Source organism: Desmodus rotundus, chromosome 13, assembly GCF_022682495.2.
Source record: "Desmodus rotundus isolate HL8 chromosome 13, HLdesRot8A.1, whole genome shotgun sequence".
NCBI lineage: Eukaryota > Metazoa > Chordata > Mammalia > Chiroptera > Phyllostomidae > Desmodus > Desmodus rotundus.
The window spans coordinates 56,794,093-56,816,761 of NC_071399.1; the positions used below are offsets into that span (position 1 = coordinate 56,794,093).

Sequence of the window (22,669 nt, forward strand, 5' to 3'; positions counted from 1 at the left end):
AAATTCTCTGTAAATATCATTTAATTCTATCTGATCTAGTGTGTCATTCAAGGTCACTGTGTGCTTGTTGATATATATATATATATATATATATATATATATATATATATATATATATATATAGTATAGAAGATCTGTCCGTTGATGATAGTGGAGTGTGAAAATTCCTTAGCATAATTTGTCTATCTATCTCATAAAATCCACCAAGATTTTCTTTAAATATTTAGGTGCTCTTTTATGGGGTATATATATGTTAGAAAAGTTATATCCTCTTGTTGAATCAATCCTTTTAGTATTATGTAGTGACATACTTATATCTTTTTATGGCCTTTGTTTTGAAGTTTATTTTGTCAGATACAAGTTTTTCTACCCCAGCTTTTGTTTTGTGTTGTTTCCATTAGCAGGAGATATTTTCTTCCATCCTTTCACTTTCAGCCTGTATGCATAATTTGTTCTACGGTAGGTCTCTTGTAGACTGCATATATATGGCTTTTGTTTCCTTTCCATTCAGCTACTCTATGCCTTTTGATTGGAGATTTTAATCCATTTACATTTAAGGTTATTATTGATAAGTACTTATTTATTACAATTTATTTCTTTATTCCTACATTCCTTTCTCTCTATTTCTTCTTTTTTAAAACAGTTCCTTTAATATTTCTTGCAATACTAGATGGATGTTAATGAATTTCTTTCATTTCTGTTTGTTTGTTTTTGTATGGAAAACTCTTTATTTCACCCTGAATTTTAAATGATAGCCATGCTGTGTAAAGTATTCTTGGTTGTATGCCCTTGTTTTTCATCACTTTGAATACTTCATGCCAATCTCTTTTGGCCTAACATGTTTCTGTTGAGCAATCAGCTGACAGCCTTTTGGGAACTCCCTTGTAGGTAACTATCTGTCTTCTCTTGCTGCCTTTAAGATTCTCTCTTTGTCTTTATCCTTTCCCATTTTAATTATGTTGTGCCTTACTTTGGGTTCTTTGGATTCATATTATTTGGAACTCTCAATGCTTCCTGAGCTTGTATGACTTTTACTTCACCAGAAGAAATAAGTTTCAAACAGGTTCTTTTTTCTCTGGCTCACTCTCTTCTGCTTCTGATACCCTTCCTAGGTGGATGTTGTTACACTTGATGTTTTACCAGGGATCTCTTAGACTTTCCTTATATCTCTTGATTCTCTTTTCCTTTCCATTCTTTGCTTGGGTACTTACTGCTATCTAGTTTTCTAATTCACTGATTTGATCTTCTGCTTCATCTAACCTATTTTTGATTTCTTCTAGTGTATTCTTCATTTCAGAAATTGTATTCTCCATTTCTGACTGGTTCTTTTTTGGTTTATATGTCCTTTTTTAAATTATATTTTATTCATTATGCTGTTACAATTGTCCTAATTTCCCCCCTTTGCCCCACCCCACCCAGCACCCCCCACTCCCTCAGGCAATCCCCACCCTTTTGATCATGTCCATGCATGACACATATATAAGTTATTTGGCTACTCCATTTCCCATACTGTACTTTACATCCCCATGGCTATTCTGTGACTACCTATTTGTACTTCTTAATTCCCTCACCCCTTCACCTATTCCCCCAAACCCGCTCACATCTGGCAACCATCAAAATCCTCTCCATATCCAAGATTCTATCTCTGTTCTTGCTTGCTTATTTTTTTTTAGATTCAGTTGTTGATAGGTATGTGTTTACTGCCACTTTACTGTTCATAATTTTGATTTTCTTTTTCTTAAATAAATCCCTTATACACTTCATATAATAGTGGTTTGGTGAGGATGAACTCCTCTAGTTTTTTCTTGTCTGAGAAGATCTTTATCTGCCCTTTAATTCTAAATGATAGCTTTGCTGTGTAGAGCAATCTTGGCTATAGATCCCTGATTTTCATGACTTTGAATATTTCTTGCCAATCCCTTCTAGCCTCTAAAATGTCTTTTGAGAAATAAGCTGACAGCCTTATAGGTATTTCCCTGTAGGTAACTAAGTTCTTTTCTCTTGCTGCTTTTAAGATTCTCTATTTATATTTAACCTTTGCCATTTTAATTATGGTGTGTCTTGGTGTGGACCTATTCGTGTTTACCTTATCTGGGACTCTATGTGCTTGCTGGACTATGTGTTCTTTTTAATATTTAAATTCTTACTGAGATTACCCATTCTTTCCCTAAGGCCCTTGAGCATTCTTAAAACCAGTCTTTTAAACTCTGCGTGTGGTGTTTTGGTTGCTTCCATTTTATTCATTTCACTTCATCATTCTGTTGTGTCTCTGTGTGTGTGTGTGTGTGTGTGTGTGTGGAGGGGGGGTGGATTTCTCTTCTTCTTCTTCATCTCCCCGTTTTTTCTCTGTGTATTTGGTAGATCTGCTATGACTCCCAGACCTGTTATGATGGTTTTATGATGATGGTGTTTTGTTGAGCTGATCACCTAAGCTTCATGACTCAACAATGTTTCTTATGGGTGATGTGCATCTTCTGCTGTAGTTGAGGCTTGAATGTTGTTGGCCCTTTAGCAGGTGGAGTTAACTCTTCAGTCTGGTTGATTATACAATGAACCTCAATCACTGTGCATGAGATGCTGTGTGGCTGCTGCACCTGAGAAGAGGTTCTTCCCAGCAGGTCTGGTGCCTTCCAGAATATCCCTTTGGGTGTGCCATATGTGTGGAAAGTTTCATTGATCTTTAGTGTGGTCTGAAGCCCACCATTACTTGTGTTGGTTCTGGGTCCACTTGGGTGGTGTTCTGACACAGGTCACTGTCAGACATTGTGTATAACTGGCCTTGAGATGCCTGTATGTAGTTACCACAGTGTTCACTATTTGTGTCTGCACCTACTTGACCTTAGTGTACATGGGAGGGGCCAATCTATGTAAAAGGGTCAGTTTCTTCCTGCTTAGAGCTGGGAATAGATCTGTAAAGTAACTAAAGGTCTCTGCGATCCACCTCCACCTGTCAGCTACTCTGCCTGCCTCTGAGGTTTCCTGGTCTTCCTCCAGAGCCTTCCAAAGAGAGACTGTAGAATGAGCCCAGACTAGCCTATATAGAGCTAGTCTGTCCCATACTTAGGGATTATGCAGAGAGATCCCCTCCCAGGGTTTCACACTTTTAATATCCACACTCTGAGCAGCTCCTCCTACCTTTAATGGAATTGTACTCCACAGGTGTGTCCAGTAGTTGGAAGGGTTGATCCAATCTGTGTCCCATAGAGGGTGGTTCCCACAAGCCTGCAGAAAGAGGGCAGACACCACTCCTTCTTGGTGTAGCATGGCTGACCTCACAGGGGAGCTTGGGCTTGGGTTTGTCTTCCCACAACATAGCGACAGAGCCCAGAACTCACCTATCTGGCTTCCAGACAGATCCTTCCCAGGAGGAGCAGTCTAAAAATCCCAGCTCTGTGCAGTTCCCCAAACCAAGCAGGTTGGAGCTAAATGTCAGCCCTGTGCAAAACACTGATTTCTCCACATGGCTGGTCTTGAGAGGGCAGTGCCAAAACTCTCACCCAGCATGGCTCCCCTGTGCTGCCAACCCCAGCAGAATATTGTCTAAAGTCCTATCCCTGTGTGATCAAATTCTGGAGGACAGGACAGGCTGAGTGTTTCAAGTAGGTGGTGGTGGTAGGGGTGCTCACTGTGCACTTGGGGTTGGGGGGACCAGTCCTCTTAGCCAAGACACACAGTTTAGTGACTGTCTGGGTCTTCCCAGAAAGTAGAAGCCCCCTTAAAGTCACTTCTGGGTGCAGTCAGAAGCCCACTCTGTAGTATATGAAAACAGAAGAATTACCTCACCATCAGTTGGAATCTGGACAGAGAACTCCCCAGGTGCTGTAACAATAAGAGAGTTTGTTCCTGGGAGGGTGCAGTTTGAGTTTCCCAGTAGGACTAAGTCCCCACTAATTCCCACTGCCAGATGCAACACAGGCCCCACTTCCCATCTCTGTTGCTCTGGGTTGGGGAGTCCGGTATGGGATTGAGAGTCCACATGCTCCTAGAGGGAAGGAGTTCTGCAGTTGTGATATCCCTCTGGCTTCTCAGCCACCATCACACCTGCATGGGGTTTATCCCTTTTCACATATCTGTCCTTTTTACCAGTCTCTAGGCAAATTCACCTGTAATCCTTGGTCATTATAGTTCAGATCAGCTAGCCTGCAATTGGGTCTTCAGATTGATTGATAAGTAATCTAGTTGTAAATGCAATTTGAGGCTGGGAGCAAGTAGGCACTGCTTCCATCTACTCTGCAGCCATCTTGGAATTGCAAATGCATCATTTTTGAGGAAAGTTTAACTGTGTTTTCACTTCAGCCACTATAATAGGTTACATGCAGGGAGGTTAAATCTCTGAAATCTTCTTAGAGTAGTGTTACAATTCCACGGGTCAAAACTGATACAAAGACCAAAGCACTGTACTCCGCAGGCAGTAATCAACTAAACAATGTTACTTATTAATAAAATTTACATTATAATTCAAAATATATGATCATTTACGGAACCATTAATAAATGTTTCTCTTCTTATTTTAAAGGAAACTATTAAGAAATATAAAGAAATGGGTAGAATTTGAGATTAAATTTAGCTCCCATGATATCAAAGGCAGATATCCAAAGATTCAATTACTTCATTTAAATTTATTGTGTAATTTTCTTTTCTAACAAAACCAAACAATGAATAATCAATGTAGATTTCATTATGTTTTATGTTTGCCTTCCTTTAAGAGTTAAAAGTGAAGATATTTTTTAAAAAACCTGACCATGTTAATATGTTGAGTAGGTATTTAGAACCATTCACAATTATTTTCTTTTCAGGCATTAGAGTCAAAGTCCAAACTCCATAGCATAGCATGTAATGTCTATCATTATCTGGTTCTAGCGTATTTTCTAACTAGATATTTTCAAATTCTTCACTCCAGCCCAGTATACATAACTTTAAACACAAACTTGGTTGCCTTCATCATACTAAAATTATTTTATTTCTCTAAATGTTATAAACTATTTTATTCCTTTCTGATTTTGCATATTGAGTTCATATTCACAAGATCTCACATTTTACTTTTTAACCTTAAAATTTTTTTCTTATTTAAAAAAAAACAAAAAGCACAACAATAACCACAAAAATATAACTTTACATTATATCCATTTGAGGAGCTAAATTTTTATGGCTTTTTGGGTGATGTTAATATATTCTAAGAAGCAAAAGTCTTCTAGAATCAAAAAAAAAAATAAAGAACCATAATATAGGGTGAAGCAAAAGTAGTTCTACAGTTTAAAGTATGCAAAACACAGACATTATTCTTGTATTCTTATTTATTAATTATTACATTATTTTCCATATCAACAACTGTAAACCTACTTTTGTCCCACACGGTATCTGATCTAAGTCCCTTGTTTAGGCATAATAAAATTTAACTCAGTGAGCTTTGATGTCGGTGATTTTTCACTATATTTCCACACAAAGGAGGAAATAGCAGAATTTGGAGCTATGTCATAATTTGATAATCTGATCATCAAAAAATACTTTCTTCTATCAAACAATACTATATGTAAAACTTCACTTCCCAATTATTTAGAAATAAACCTAGAATTCATAATATTTTGATATATTAAGGAAACATCTTTGAATACAATTATATATTGTAGCACAGGCTTGTTATCAATATATCACAAATGATTTCTTATGCCTTTCATCTAATAGCTATTATGATATTTTGGTGTTTTTCAAAATTACCATAGTAATCAGATTTGTATATTTGCTACAGAAAAGTGACAGGGTGACTAAATTCAGATCAACCTCAAAAAAATATATGCGTATAGAATGTGATGAGTGTACTTGTAAGTAAAATTTTAATTATTTAAAAATTAGCGCTCTCAGTCTCCTAGATGGTAACCATCATGCTAAAAACTTAAGTCATTTACGTCAACAATAGCATTTAGGTTAATGAATCCAAAATTAGTTTACTTTTTTTCACACTGGTCTAATGCTCAAAATTATATTGTATTGCATTCTTTGCTGTTAAATGTGCATATTTTATTTAAAAGACTTTCACTGATATACTTATTTGGTTATATTCTGACTGATATAAGTGCTAGAGCACTGTGATGCTACTCATGAATTTTGTTTTCCTTAAACAAAGAGTTTCATTTGGGATTAGGTCTCTCTGAGACTTATTCCTCTGCAACCACAATGGCTATGTAGAACATGTATGAGCTTTCATGCAATATAAGATCATCTCTGATTATTTATGTCCACCATTGTTCTTTATCAACAAGGGGGTTTAAAATAAAGTAGACAGCTTTATAATATCGAATTGTGCATATATTTTCCAGGTAAAGCTTGTTATTTAGAGTGGAGAAGAAAATATTCTCTAATTTGAGTAGGAAATTCATCAACTGTGGGTGTTTCTAATTAGAAGACTACCGAGTTTTCTAATTTAAGATACATTTGATATTTTATCATAGTGATACAGTTGGGTTGAATATATAAATGCAGCTTAATCAACTTTTGTGACAAAAAGAAACCATCCTATCACTTAGCACAATGCAACTAGTGACATGAACAGGATTTGGTGACAGTGGCAATGTGTAGTGTTGCGAACTAGGTATGAATGTCTTAATTTACTGCAGTTTAAATATATCATAACAAGCTAAAAATGAAATGATTTGACATGACACATTGACAAAAGATCATTTAAGAAAAATAACACACTGTTTGAAAATACATTGGACTTTACAGCTTCCTCTTCCTCTCTTCTTCTGAACATATTCTTCACCACACCTCACAATGAGGGAGTATGCACAGGACTTGATTGACTATGCCTTTAGGTATAGATACAGGTTGCCAGAAAATGGAATAATCGATTCCAATTAAGGGTTTGAAAATCTAAATACTTCCTTAACTGTAGTGTTAATATAGATGAAAAACTGAAATCTCTTAGTCACGGCAGAATAACAAATTGCTTCGGTGAGCAGCATGATTATGTTCTGAGAGAACAAAGTAAAAGGAATTAGAGGTGTTAGTTTAGGACAATAAATACTTCTGTGATAGTGGCTAGATTAACTTCCTAGGATATTGCCATGTTCACTATGAAAGATGCTAGTATGTTATTCTTCAGGGTCCTTATAACCTTAAATTATTGTTGTTTACTATATAGTCTTATGTTCCACAGTAGCTTGGACATGTGGACACCCCAAACTGAATGTGATTTAATTATAAGAGGTTAAAATTAATTTAATTTCAGCACTAAGTAAGCCTAAATAATGATAAAGAAAAATTGGGAAATAACTATGTTTTTTCCTAACATTTAACATTTTTATAAATGTGTCAAAACTAAATTGAGAGTCATAAATGTCACATCAACATATTTCCACATGTGTTTTGTTACTCCTTTTCAATTGTGTTTATTTTTCTAACACTTTTATATTGTTGAATTATATTACCCCATCAAAGGAATTGACATCTTTTGTTGTACATACAGAATATCTTCATGAGGGAATTACCACTGATGCTGAATACTTATGACTGGGAAGATGTAACTTCTCAATTCAAGCCCTCTTTGTGAGTTTTTTGGGGTTTTTTTCATTTATAAAAGCTGGTGATAGGTAATGGAGGAAGATTTTAAGGGAGTAATTTAAGTAAAGTAATTTAAGTTTCTTTTTGACTCTACTTAAATGAAGTAAAATAAGTATTTTTAAAAAGAAGAATGAAAAAGTATAAGCAAATGTTTCCACAAATTACTTATACTTCCCATATCCTAACATGTGATATCTTATAGTTGCTACCTCCAATGCTGATTTTGGCCATTTTGGGTAAATGACTCATAGTGCCCTCGAGCATGGCTGAGATTTACACTACACTTACAGAGACCAATCCCATGATTTATTATGTAAAATTCCATTAATATTTTGGTAAAAGATCTAAATTTCCCAGAAAAATATAAACAATAAACCCTATATGTTTTTTAAAAAATTATATTTATATTGCTCATATATGTCATTTAAAAATGACTTAGAAAAGCAACACAATTATATCTTTCTCTCCATGTTCTCTTTTGTTGTTGTTTGGTTTTAGATGTGAGGGATTTTTTTTTTTTTTCCCAAACCAGGCTGCCCTGATGGAGAGGACTGATTAATCTGTGTGTTTGTACTGGGTTAATTACATAAGGGTTAGCTTGTTAACGTGTGATTGTCTTTGTAAGTGCAATCAACCTGTGTCTATTAGCTGCAAAAAATAACAATAATTATGCAGTGATCCTATCTTCATCATATTTCTAAATTGTCCATGAAGAATTAAAGGAGTTTTTGGTTATTACTTTTGAAACAAATGAGAAATTTATTTTCTTCACATAAGTGACTGCCACGTTCACCCAGCTGCTTATGCTCTGCTATCGCTTCCAAAAGTGAAAGGGAGAGATTGGCCAGAGTTCAGCTCCCTGAAAGTTCCAGTTCAAAGGAGACTAATACTTCCTTTTGATTTATTTGTTATATTAAATAGACAGTATTTCATGTTCCTCCTTTCTAGGATTTCTAATTGTTATGCTACCATAGTGAGCAAGAAAAACTAAAAAACTTCTTCAACATATATTTTAAATTTCTCTTATTTTTAAACCAAAATCACAGCTTTGCATTGGAATAAATTTTCCGGTGAAATAGATTTCAGTGCATATTACTGTACCACCATTTGCAGAGTAAGTGAGTTATGCAAACAATAACCTCTCAATTTCAATTTTTCCTCTTTAAATATAAAACTATGATACCTATTTCAAATATTATTGTGAATATTTTATTAGATAACGTTAAAGATCCTTGAGAACATTGACAATATTACCACCACTAAATATATGTCCATGAATTCAATATCTCTTATCATTATTCCTAAATTATATCATTTTTTTTTTATTGAACTGGCTTTTCTGTTTTCTTCCAAACAAGTGTTCAGACATCTAATAATCTGCAAACAGGCAAACAAACAGCACAACACAACAAGCAAGCAGACATTGAGAGCAAAGCCTCTGAATGAGAGGCCCATCAAGTCCACAGATTAAATCCCATTAAAAAGACAGAAAACCACTCATGTGCCATTCATTCTGGCCATTTGTTATCTGTGTAATGAGGTAACTGATTAGAAGAGGTGAGAAATTGCAGATAATGAAGATGACTCCTAACATTAAAAGAAGTGACTAGGAAATAGGAAGACATTAAGACAGCACAAAGATCTGAGATCCTCAGAAGAATGAAAAACATACCTAAAAGAAGGAATATGAGATTATGAAGTACAGCATACAGCAACATATATATTTTGGGATAACAAAGTAATATGAAAGTTTTAGGGACTCAAAAGAGGGTGTAAATTAGCACTGTGACAAATTGCAAGGAAGAAATATGGAGGCCTTTTTAAGTCAGAGGAATTTTATCTCTATGCAGCAAAGAGTCATTGTAAATTCTAGGTTAGGTAACATGGTATAAACCAGTAAAAATAATGCAATAATTGAGGCCATGGACCAGCATAGTAACTCTAGAAATAGAAACAGTAGGATGGGTATGGAAGATAATTAGAAAGATGTGACAGACAAAATTGATTTATGTAACAAAGTGACATTTCATCATGTTATGAACCAAGAGATTAAAACAGTAATACACAAAATAAAGACAATGGAATATGAACTGGTCTGGGTAGTGTTAACTTCAGTTTAAATTCATGAGAATTGTGAGAGTTTCAAGTGAAAATGTTTATCATCTGGATCTTGGTAAATCGTGGATGAATTAATTCACTTGTGAAGTTCCTTAAGTACTTTATCATTCAAGAAAAGAAGAACACTGGAAAGAAATACACTTTTTTTTTTCACATTTTCCCTTGATTAAATGTCATTTTAAAATTGAGGTGGTTAACCAGCTGAACTGTCTAGGTAGCTAATTAACATTTAAAAAATGTTTCATTTAAATTTAGAAATGATTGGAAATGAATAAGCAATGATTAAGTATTATTTCAGGACTCTCACCAAAATCGTGGTTCTTTTTAGGGGTAGGGTTGATATTATATATATATCGAATATACTTATAATATATATTAAATGCATGTAATATATATAATTCAGACACATATACATAAATAATATATATTTCAAATATTGGTGACATTTTGAACACTTCCCAGGATTACTTACAGACATTAAATAATTAAGATTTAATATTGAATATATATTGTGCATCTGTGGATGACCTAAATTGACATGTGTTGTGTGTTTACATCCAAAATAGGTAAGATGGTTTACATCTTCAAAATTCTCATACAATTCTCATGTGTAAAAGCTAATCAATTTAGAGTAGAAAGTGGTGAAATTATGAGAGCAAAGCAGAGGAGGTCATTGCAATGTGGCAATGAGTGGAGGAGAAACATTTGGGAAGTCTTTATATTTTATGTGATATTCCATCCAGGCCCAAAATAATTAAATAAATATTTTTTCAGGTGAATAATATTGGCAAATTTATTTATAGGAAGGAGAAATTAATTACATCAAATCATTTTAGAGAGGGAAAAACAGCTTCTAAAATAAAAACAAAATAATTAATATTCTGAAATTAAAGTGGATTATTTAATTTTTATTAAAAGTTAGTCTGTGTATATGACAGGAATGACATTTACCTCCAGTAACAATAGTCAGAAAAATATATAATTTAAAATACAGGGTCTGGAACAAATAAAGTCCCCTTTATTACAAAATATTTTATTACAAAATCATAAGCATGCGACTCTGTAACATAACAATATCACACTCAAGCACACCATATGACATTTTAGGTGAAATGTCCAAATTAAAAATATATTACAGCCATATTATTACCCTACCAACCACACTCAAGCAGGTTTACTTCTGCCAAACCCTGTATATTAATTGATTCTTTTGTAAGTAAATCCAGAGGAATGCATTTCAGATATGGTATAATAGCTCATTTACAAGAAACATATGTCCTGTTCTGTTTTTGCTTTGTTGTCCTTAGACCAGTCTTCCATTCTCAAATCGGCCTCATGATCCTTTCAGATTCTAAGCAGGAAAGTAAGAAGTGGGAGAGCTCTCCTCCACCTTTTTAAGGAAGTTATTCAAGCGTCCCATACAATACATGCTGCTTTTTAACGTATCCGCAACACTTACTTTACATGCCATATGAATCTGTAAGGTGGACTGGGACGAACTGTTTAAAGCTGTTTACATTGCCACCTGAGTAAGATGAGAGTTCTGTTACTAAGTAAACAGGAAGAGCTTATTTTGGGTAGAAAACTAGCGGTTTTCACCATGGGTTTTCAGGAAATGATGATGTATTGCATTGACAGATGGATAATATATGGAGATGTATGCAAGTGTAATTAAATGTGGTGAAACAGAAAAGGAAAGGATCATGAAGGGACATCTATGACATCTGCTTTCACTTAGTAGTCAAGCACTATTTTTAATTAGGGCATTGGCATGGTGGTCACCTGACACCATTGTGGACTCAATCAGCTCTCCTTTACAGATGATAGAACAGGTAGTGTAGGATCTGCAATCATTCACCAAGTCATTCCTTTGGATTGCTGGTGGAGAACCAGTACTTCGGAACCATAATCTGTGTTCAGAAATGTAATCAAGGGGGAGGCTGAGAGTTACTGTGTAGCGTTTATTTTTTTAGTGGATCAATACAATGATTTTATGTTCTTTTCCTGAGTCAAGGCATTCCCCAGCTGGTCCATGCCTCCACCATACTAGGTTTCAGAACCAGGCACTTTTCAGCTTGTCATTGGGGATGCTCTTTCCCCTTGCTGACTCATTTTTCAAGCCTTGTTTTCTCCCTTTATATTCCGGCTAAGTCTTGAGTAAAGCCTAACATTATTCTTTACCCATGCCTTTGACCATGAGTTCCCTTCAGCCAGGGCTATTTTGGTCTTCTAAAAACACAGACTAAGGATTAATTTTTACAGTTGAAATCCATAGAGATATATGAGGGCTCTGTTTCCTATGTTGGACATTATAAATCTAAGGAATATATAACTAAGGATTTCTGAAGAGTTTGAAGACAAGGGTTACTAAGTGTATAAAAATTATTTGTAAGACTTATTTTTTATGAATCTGTCTTTAAAATTATATGAATAACAAAAAGTGGAGTTACAAACCAAGATTACAATAATACTAGCTTTTGTATTCTCTCATGCATTTGCCGTTAGTGCAAATCTTCAAGTCCTCATATGCTTGGCTTTGCAGTACCTGGAGGACTTTCTTTAGCATTTCTTGTAAGGCAGATGTAGGTAGTATTGAATTTCTTGTGTTTTTGTCTATCTAGAAGTGTCTTCATTTCTCCTGCATTTTAAAAGATAGTTTTACTTAATTAGAATCCTAAGCTGACTTTTTCTTTTTTATTTTGTGTTTGTTTTTTGCTTTCAGCCATTGTAATATTTGGTTGGGCAAAATGTCTGTTATATTTTTTCCATAAAATAAAAGACACAGTTTTCATTGTCACCAATAATGTTATTGATTTGGATATCTTGAACATGCTGGCTATCTGCTGCCATTAGCTCCTAGTGGGTAGAGGCCAGGGGTGCTGCTAAACTTTTTGTAGCCCCACAGCAAATAATTGGCCAAAATGTCAATAGTACCAAGAAACTATTTGTTGTCTTCTTGTATGACTTTTCTTTTGTGTACAGATTTTAATTTCAATTCTATTACATTATTTTTATTCTGTTTTTTAACTTTTATGTCATTCTGCAATCAATTCCATTCTCTAGTGACAACTTTTCTTCTGATATTCCAGACACCAATGTCCAATCTAAATGGTTACCCTCTAAGACAATTACTCCAGGAAAAAAGAAAACAGTGCCTCTTAATGACTATTAGCCTGCCATCCTAAGACCTTAAAAATAGACAATGTGTGTAGACATATGTTAAAAAGTGCATGTCTCTGGTTTGTTTATACTATGTCATTAGCCAATAGGAAATCACTGAATAACTCACTTAAATTTTATTGAACACCTACCTTACACATTGCACCATAATAAATGCTGTTTCTGGGGGCCAGAGGGAATCATGTCCACCAATATTTACATTAGCACTCCAATTTAACAAAATCACTGACTTCATTAGCCTTTTGTGATAACCATTTATCTTGATTCTTTTTTATAATACCTACTGGCACAAGCTCCTGATGCACTGAGAATAATAATGAACATGCTTCTTTCAGGACCCCACGTGCACTTCTGCTCCAACCGATTGAGCCGCATGCTCTTTCCAGTCAGCTGCATTTATTTCCAAGTCACAATGTGCCAGTTACGATTGATGCCATAATTCTGTTTTAATTAAATATTTTAACAAGATGAAAATGATAATTGCAAATGGAATTATCTTTTTCATGAAGAACTAAGTTAAACACTTTGTAAAACTTGTGTGAAAAACTAAAATGTTGCTGTCATTGATTATTTTAGATAAAAAATAAAATTATAGATAACCCTTTATGGAAGTTGTTTATGCAAACAAACAAACAAACCAAAACCCAACTTTCTAAAGAAAACACTCTCTAAAACACATGATCATACAGTGAATATGTATTTATATATTTTAACATAAAATGTGTAAATTGTGTAATTATTTATAATTTCATGCTTTAATTGACTATTTTTAATAACTGACATTGATGATTTAGATAGATTTTATTGTAATTTACCAAATTAAGTTTGGATATTTTCTTTCTGTACATTGATATCACCCTACAAAGACTATTTGAATATCTACTGAATTTTATATGATGTATTAGGTACAAATGGAGGGATGTATCAAGAACATTAATAATCTTGGATAATATCACTGTACTGTTGTGATAAATTTAATCCTCATACACTAAAATTAATCAAATTTTATTAATATTTTTCCTTTTTACAGCTTTAAAAGAAAATAGATTTTCAATATAATTTCTATTTGAAACATTACCTAAATAATATACAAGACTTTCTACTCATAGAAATTTAGTTAATGCTAAACAATTCAGACTATGTTCACTTGGAAATATTCCACACATATATGATGAAATTATTGATTCACTTGAACCAATCACTAATTTTTGTCATTATTGGCAAATATCACTATCTTATACATCCTGATATATAGATAAAATAGTGTATCATGGCAATATTGATGAATAGTGTTTCCCCCATACTTTTAACCACAAATAGTCTTCCTGAAATATCTAGATATGAAATTTACTTATTTTGTACAAATATTAAAAGTAGAGAAGATTATTATAATCTATTGGTTTCCCGTTGAATTCATAATCTCCTGAGCAAGACCCCTAGCTCTGGCTCCCTTTTAGGCTCACGAGGGTAAAGAGGATGCTGTTCAGGGTGGTCGCTCTTACTGTTAGTACTCTCAAGTAGCCTATGTCCACATGCATGTTGTACTTTCAGTATGGAAAACACTAAGACAATAATCAGCAAAGGAAAACAACAGCAGCAGGAAAGTCTTTCTTAGCATACTGTTTTTACCACTTGGATAAAATTTGCCCACACACAATGTAGCTTGAATTTTTAATGTCCTCTTTTCAAATTCAAAGTCAGCAGCAGTAATTTTTTTTTACCATCCTGAGGCTTATAGTGAAGGTTAGAGAACTATCATTAATAGGAAGTAGAGTTGAATGTTTATTGATGTTGGACTTTGAAATAACCACCGAGAACATAGTATACAGCAGGTCTCAAGGAAAGTCCACTAACTCACAGTTCCAATTTACACTCCTATGTGGATCATGGGATGATCAGAAAAAGGTATTTGGAGCCCTTTGGCAAGTCAGCAGGTAGAAAAGCAAATATTTTGAAACTGTCAGCATTACCAACACCTTTTTAGGTATGCATTATAAAAACAATTATCCCACTACAGAGTGGAAGATTTCAAATTTTTTCAGAAAAATAAAACAGGTAAATTCTGTGGAGTTTTGCACACTCTTTTGGAAGAACACAGAATGCTGTACAGACCACACATGATCTGCCAGGCTCAGTGGCTGCCATTCAGGAAGCGACAGCAATTGCTGGCTTCTTGAGTACCTGTGGGAAGCAATGCATGTGAGGCTTTTTCATTCAGCTTTCACTTGGAACATTTGACAAATAACCAGCAAGTGTAATGGAATTCTACTGATTACACTAATGACAGAGTTTATGATGAGTTCTAATCTCTTCTGAGAGGTCATTCACTGGTGAAGCTGTGAGGTAGGTAAAATTATCCATCAATCCACACTTAATAGTGGATTTTTTTCATTCAACATATGCACAAAGCACTGATTCACTGTTGATGAATGAGAATGATGATAATGATAATAGTTACTTGATTTTTGTCAGGCCTACCATTCACCTATCTTAAGTGCCAAGGATGCAATAAATGATAGGCATTGTTAAAGCTTCTTGTGAGAAAAATGAGGCCTTCTTACTCTGAAAACACTTTTTATCTGCACCTTACCCAGAGTGTAAATCCATTGCCTTATACTTTTAATCTTTACTGGTTTGTTTCTGTGTTGCCTGGGTTCACCTTTAGGTATGTATGCATACAAGTATACAGACTTCGTGAGAAATTATATTTCAGCCTACATTTTCCACCAGAGTATAAAATATTAGATCCTAGATCATCCAAATTTTCTAATCTTTTTACCAGACAGCTTTTGGGCAAGCAGCTTGCCTTCCTGTCTTCGGAAACATTCTTCTGGCCATAATTTCAGTATATTCTCACTGAACCCCAGGAAACACACAGGGAATTATGAGAGAAATGAATGAAGAATGCAGTTCCTGTAGACCCTTAAACCTTGGATGTGCACTGTTTTCATTCATGCTTCAGAATTATTATCTCGAAACTTTAGCTAAACACTATGACCCCGGTTACTCAGAATGGAGACTTTTACTGGCAGAAAACCAAGGACACTATGATAATTTATATTACTATATTCCAAAAGAACTCAATAAAAACATTCCACACATAACATAATGTTATCAGTTTTATTCCTGATCTCTGCACAGACCCAAATTGTGATTAATTGCTATTAAAATATGCACATTATACACATCTGTAAAATTTTACCTTCACTGAATTTTATTTATATTTGATTTTCCATTCTTTATAAAGTAGTCAGGAATCACTTGATAAAATGAAATCTTTTTATGAGTAATTTGAGACTGCATATATCCTTCTATGCCTTAATCTTTAATATTAAAAATTCATCACATGAAATTATTGACAGAAAATTTACTTGTATTTCAACATATTCTGAAATATTGGTGCTTCAATTAAAGTTAATTTTATGGCACAACTTGCCATTCTTATGAGTTTCTCTTCATGAGTTCTGAAATTCCTCAGTTTCTTGGTATTTTTTTATGTCAGCTCATGGTGTTAACTAATAAAGATAGCATTTTCCAAATATGACCACATTAATCTAGATCCAATCCCACACACTAGTCCTCCATTATGACGTTGACACACCACGACCTTAAAAGGATTCCTTATCCTGCTCAAAACTGTTCAGAGCAGAATAACTGCTTTACTCAGTAGAAGGTGACAGAAGTAATCTGCATGACTTCTGAAGCTAAAAGGTAATAAAATGTCGTAAAAGGTAAAATCACTTCTGCCTGTCTCTTTTTCTGCCTGGTACACTTGTTTGGGACCCAGCCATTGTGTTGCAGGAAGCAAAAGTCACAGGGAGGAGGGTTTAAGTGTATACATTCTAACTAATAGCTCTGGCTAGTCACTCAACAAACACTTACCACTTTCCTTAGCTACCAAAAATCTAAACAATAAGCTTTCCGATAATAGTACCCAGGCTTCAAGTCTCCTAAATGAGATACTTGGCACGGTGGAGCAGAGAAAAAGCAGTGGTCATGCCCTGCCTGAAATGCCGATCACAGAAATTGTTAGATGATTGCTGCTAAATTACTGTTCAGGGCCAATGTGTTACATAGTGATAAATAACTAACATAGGTCAATGATTTATTGCTACACAACTAAGAGTGTAGTCACACACACACACACACACACACACAACCCTAAAACTGGGGTTAGTGACTGAGACCAAATGGCAGTTGAAACTGAAAATGACCTTGAAGTAAAAGTTAGCAGAAGTATGATGGTATATTGAATAGTTGTAGAAAATTATAACAAAAGACAAACAAAAAATAAACAAATAGATTGTTGCTTCTTTAAAGAAATGTACCTAAGGAAGGTAAATGATAAAGTTAGGGAGATTTCTGATGAAGGTAGTGGCTTAATTCTTCAAAATGAATTTATTAAAATGTGTATGAAGAGAGATAAGTTTAAGAATGAGAGAGTAAACATTAAAAAGCTATGGGTTTCTATGTCTAAAGTGAATTTTCTCATTTCTAGTCCTGTAGATGATCAGTGATGCTAAAATTAAAAAATGGCTTCTGAGCAAATCTTAAATAAAAGGCATTAGTGACAAGCAGTCTAAAGATGAAGCTGATGCTGGGATTGTAGAAGTCTTGTGTAGAGCTCAGAAAGTTTTTGTTGGTACCTCAAGCAGAAAATGTGTCCCCTGAGAACAATACTGCTAAGACAGTTTTATCCAACCACAGCTTTATAGGAAATCCAATGTAGAGAAAAGTGTATTTCATCCAAAACTTTATATGTGGCTTTTTTAAAGGAAAAATCCATGTAAGTCCCATAGAAGACCCACAAATATTTTAAGAGAATTATATTGACAGACATATAACCAGATCAGAATCAGAGGTAAAGATAGTACAAATACAGATATGCCTTTGGAGTCTAACCTGCAAATGGAAGCAGGCTGAGAAAAATAGGCAGTTGCAAGCATTGGGCCACATCTTATTGAGATAAAATCATGGCTGATAAGGTAGTCAATAAACTAGAGTGTGCATCAAACAACCAATGAAAATTATTCCCAGGAGATAAGACCTAATCAAATAATTAACAAGCATCATGTGCTCAGCTGAATTTCATAATTTCCATGGACTGGTGATATTTGTGTGGCTTCAATTTTATCCCTTACTGGGTAGGGGTGTCTGTTGAAATCATGCCATGTTTGCATAACTACTGTATATTGGTTGAGGGGACCATATTCACTTTTATCTTAATTTCATAGGTCTTTAGAATACAAGGAACTATAGTCAAAAAGCTGTATCCCAGGTACTGCAGAAAAGCAATCTTAAACCTTAATTACATAAAACATTGGAGTTTTGTGGGGGGGAATGAGTTGAAATTAATTATATTTGTGTGGATCAAAAAATAAACTATGATAAATTATCTCATTCCATGTAATCTTATAATGTAATGTTGAAAGTCTTCTGTGAGAAAGTGGGGGGTCTTTGTTCCTTCAAACATATTCTTGACAAATCTGTGCAACTGCCTACGTGATGCTGCCTTGACTTCCAAAACTGCAACAGGAAAGGAAATAGTGCTTCACCCTGCTCTCTGTGTCTCACCTCGGACACTTATCCTTGGAAACACCACATTGTATGAGAGTGTAGGCTACGTAGAGAGGCATATGTATTTATCCCTGACCAAATGCTCAGAAATGTCTCACACTACCAGATGTGTGCATGAGTTTGCCTTCAGATGCCACCATTACTGTATTTAGAGTCTCTCCTGAGGCCTCAGACAGAGAAAATATCTTTGCTCTCTTCTGATTGAAATTTTGACTCATGAACAGCATCAGTGATAACAAGTTAATATTTTTGGTTTAGTCCAATAATTTTTGGAGTGATTTGTTAAACAGCAATATATACTTGTATTTTGTTGTGTATCATGTTTTTCCCCACCCCATTTTTGAGGGAAAAATTAGGATCACATTATACATGGTTATTATGATTACATACCATAATAATTCTGTGTATAATGTACACAAAACATGTGTGCATTATAGTTTGCAAAGTACCTAACTAATTCAGTACAGCATATAGGATCACCAAGAACATGAATATGTGTTATGTAGATTGAGGTATGGAACGTCCCGGTGTCAAGTGATTTCGTTTTTATGCATTTATAGACATTGGTAAAATAAAATTTATAGACTATAGTTCAAAATAATGATTAAAATTACTTAACAAGGAATAGTTATTTCTCTAATAAAATATATAGCTAAAATATACCAAGTTGTCTTTTTCATGTAAAAGTTTAAAATTTTCTACAAGGGAGCTGCCTTATGTGTTTTTAAAGATAATTTTTTATAAAAGTTTTCATCTTTTTTAAAAATATAGCTTAAATTTAAGTTTAAGAAAGTAAATTGACCCAGAAAATGTATGATGGTATATAATTTGCAGAGAAGGAAGTTTTCAAATATAACATATAAAAGAAACAGTAAAACAATGTAAAAATCAGTAAATAAATAAATCCAAAGTTGCTTACCCAAAATATTTCCAGTTGACATGAGATATAAGTTCTCATAAATTTATATTTAATAGTATGGTACATGTTATGTCAATGTCCCATTACATTAAAATCATCTATAAGCCCACTAAAATAAAATAATTTAGTTATGGTCTATCCAAAAATATTGGTGACTGTTTTCCCATACATCATTATTGTCTCAAGACATTAAAAAATAAAATACAGTAATTTAACAAAAATTATCTCCCACGATTTTAGATAGGCAACATGTCAAAGTTTTGTTCACTATACCTATTTTTCCAAGAAGTAATATGGGATAATTAAAAACAAAATACTCTCTTCTTAGCAGTTACTATAGTGACCTTTGGAAGTTTTACTGGATACAAGTTAAAAATAGAAATGGAAAGCTATGGCGGTTACCGGAGGGAAGGTGCAGTAAAAGGTAAAGAGGTTCAAATGTATGGTGATGGAAGATGACTTGACTTTGGGTGGTGGGCACATAATGTATCACACAGATCATGTATTGTAGAAAGGTACACTTGAAGCTTGTGTGATCTTAATAATCAGTGCCATTCCAATAAATTTTATTAAAAAAACAGAACTTAGATATTGTTTTATATTTTATATGTCAGTGTATGCAGTCTATTAATTCATTTGACTACCTAGTTTAATTGATTAATCCAAGTGCTGTGTTGAACCATAAATTAAATAACTGTATAGTAGCTAAAAGGGAAAATATAAAAGAATTGCATTAAATGTTTGTGTGTATTACAAAGTATATATGCATATGCAAGTGCATAGTGTGTATATGTATATATTTACACACATCTACAATCCACATATACATGTATGATTGCATGAGAGGATATAGATGAAACCTGTCTGGAAAATGTCCAGCCATTGTTAATATAACAAGGGCAGTTTGTGTGACACTGATGTAACCTGGCAGCCAAGGAGTGGACTGGAGTGTGCATGTGTGAACAATGATGACCTCATTGTACTAGTCAGTGGGGATGGTAAACGCCATGGAGTGGGCATGTGTACTGTGTGTCCATGGCATTCAAAATGACTGAGAAGAGCAACGAATCTGCATCAAATTTTGTGTTAAGCTGAACATTCCTCCACGGAAACTATTTGAATGATTCAGAAAAAAAGATGGGAAACTGGTGATTGGCAGCTTCACCAGGACAATGAGTCCTCTCATGCATCACGTCTCATGCAGAGCTTTTTGGCAAAATATCAAATCACTCAGGTGACTAAGTCCCCCTACAGCCTAGATTTGATGCCCTGAAACTTCTGGTTTTCCCAAAACTAAAATTGCCTTTGAAAGGGAACACATTTCTGACTGTTGATGAGATACAGAAAAATGTGATGGGACAGCTGATGGCAGTTAGAACTGAGTGAGGTCCCAAGGTGTCTACTTTGAAGGGGACTGGGGCATCATTGTCCTCTGTACAGTACTTCTTGTATCATGTATCTTTTTCAATAAATGCGTCTATTTTTCATAGTACATGGCTGGATACTTTCTGGACAGACCTCATCTATCAATCTGCCAGTTGAGAGTTTAAGTTTATTTTCCTTCCATAAATCCCATGAAGCATTATTATTCTCATTAACATTCAATATTTTATTCTTAGTGAGTCATTTTTAAATTGTGATTACATGTTGAGATAATTTAGCAAGTCATCATTTCCCCTACTAAGGCCAATAAATTTCTACAATTTTGACCTTTGCACCACCACACTTTAATATATTAGTTTCATTTATTATAATGCACATTTACTAACAGATTGGTTTGACTAAAAAGCAATGAGAATTATGGCTTTAGATTAGAGAGACAATGGTCTTTCAAGTGCGAAAACCCTGGGTTTCAAAGCCCTGCTTCTATCTTTTTTTTATCAATGAGAGTTTAGAATAACTATGTAATATTTTAAGCCTTAGTTTCTTAATCTATGTAAGAAAATAATAGCAAAATAATACCAGATTTCTAACTTATTTGAGAATTATGTGAATGCACGTAAAAAAGTATGTCTTGAAGGCATATCTCAAGGTGTGTTTTTACATGCATTCATTTATGGCTATTACTTATTGACATTAGCTATTTGGGGAGGGTAATGCTGAGGGGTGGAGAAACCTAACATTCTGTAGTTGCTGACTTGTCAATATGAATTCTAATATTTTAAGCTTCCATAACATTGAAAAGAGAAATTAGGTCAAACATCTTTAATTAAGCACATAAGCAGTAGAACCACTTACTAATTGGATAATCACTAACTTTTATTAGCTGAGAATGAAATTTGTAATGATTAAGAGTTATCTAAGAAAGAAACTGCCCTCTTCCAGAAAAAAAAAAAAAAAGAGAGAAGTTCAATCCATTTATTTGATTAGTATAATGATTAGACCTGCCTCATTTGGCTACTTTCCAGATTACTCTCTATCCACCCCTTCCCACCCTACAACTTCCCCTGCCAGGTTTATTTAAGAAACACTGTCACTAAATCCCAAAGGGCCTAAAGTGCATGTTCTTTTAGCTACTTTCACTCAGGCAAATCATTGCTTATGTTATAGTTGAAGGAATTCTCAGTCTAGTAATTAAGATTAAAGACAATGCTGCCGTGAAAATGATTTGTATTTTCAAATTCACAGTTCTGTTTTTTCAAGGCATTTTGAAGTTTCAGGCTCATTCAGAAGAGAGGTAAAATCAGTACAATTCCTCACTTGGGATTGCTAAACAGATAACTGGGTTGTTCTGACCTTGGGCAAGTAAAGTTGCTATAAGCAATTGGGACATTTTGCTTCTACTTATCATTTTGGGGTCACCAGCTGCTATTGTAAAGGTGATGTGCTCCGGGAATTCAAGCCACAAAATTTAGAGGGACTATTGAGCAATCTGGGGATGAGCATGAGTTTCTGCCTCAGAGGAATCATTCTTATGTGCAACTTTTGCCAGCGGCTAAGATCTGTAATAGGAGTTGAATAAAAGAGATAATTGGAATGGGAACAGGGGAAAGAGGAATCGGGTAAAATAAATTACACAAAGTGTTTTACTCTGAAAGTCAAAGTTAGCCTTTGTATAGTCCCTTTCCTCCTACTTTGCAGTGCTCAGTTTTCCTTATCACAAGTGATACTGTTACAGGAAAAACTTGGTTCTCCTCATGGACAAAGTAAAGAATTACAGATCAGCAAGTCTATAAGCATGTAAGCAGGGTTTATTAGTGCTAAGCTCTCATGGAAGAGAATGGGCCTTGCCGAGGTGGGGGTAAAAGGCATAGGCTTGGGGGCTAACAAACAAGGCGAGAGCGGCAAAAGCATTGGAGGCAAAAAGCAAGGGCATCC

General features: G+C 34.5%; 1 pseudogene; it reads right to left on the reverse strand.

Annotated features, from left to right (window-relative positions):
* LOC112311065 (large ribosomal subunit protein P1 pseudogene) overlaps positions 1 to 13,230 on the reverse strand; it is a 36,642-nt pseudogene extending 23,412 nt beyond the window's left edge.
* Positions 13,231 to 22,669: the final 9,439 nt, after the last annotated feature.